Consider the following 478-nt stretch of genomic DNA (forward strand, 5'->3'; position numbering starts at 1 on the left):
TGTGCATATGTGAGCTTCTGCGTGTGTGTGTGTGTGTGTTTGTGTGTGTGTGTTTTCAGAGGGCTACCAGGGATAGGCCCTATCCTATGGCTCTCACCATTTAGCAGAGAGGCAGCCCTAAACCAGTTAACTAGTGATAGTCTCCTAACTGGCCGCCTGCATTCACTTAGTGCCCCTTCCAGCCAACTGCTCCAAATACAAGCTGATTGGGTGGCCGCTGTCTGAGAGTCTTCATGCTGCCCCGTTGTTCCTGGCCAGAGTCAAAACTGTCAAAGGCCTTAAGCCAGTGTTTCTCAACCCTCTGGCCCTTTAAATACCGTTCCTCATGTTGTGACCCAACCATAAAATTATTTTCGTTGCTACTTCGTAACTGTCATGTTGCTACTGTTATGAATCGTCATGTCAATATCTGATATGCAGGATGATCTTAGGCGACCCCTGTGAAAGGGTCCCAACGGGGCCGCGACCCACAGGTTGA

General features: G+C 49.4%; 1 protein-coding gene across 1 annotated transcript in view; it reads left to right on the forward strand.

The window, feature by feature from the left end:
* PEAR1 (platelet endothelial aggregation receptor 1) overlaps positions 1-478 on the forward strand; it is a 28280-nt gene that overhangs the window by 17794 nt on the left and 10008 nt on the right. The gene's annotated exons all lie outside the window — the stretch shown is intronic.

Source organism: Myotis davidii, unplaced genomic scaffold (genome assembly GCF_000327345.1).
Source record: "Myotis davidii unplaced genomic scaffold, ASM32734v1 scaffold208, whole genome shotgun sequence".
NCBI lineage: Eukaryota > Metazoa > Chordata > Mammalia > Chiroptera > Vespertilionidae > Myotis > Myotis davidii.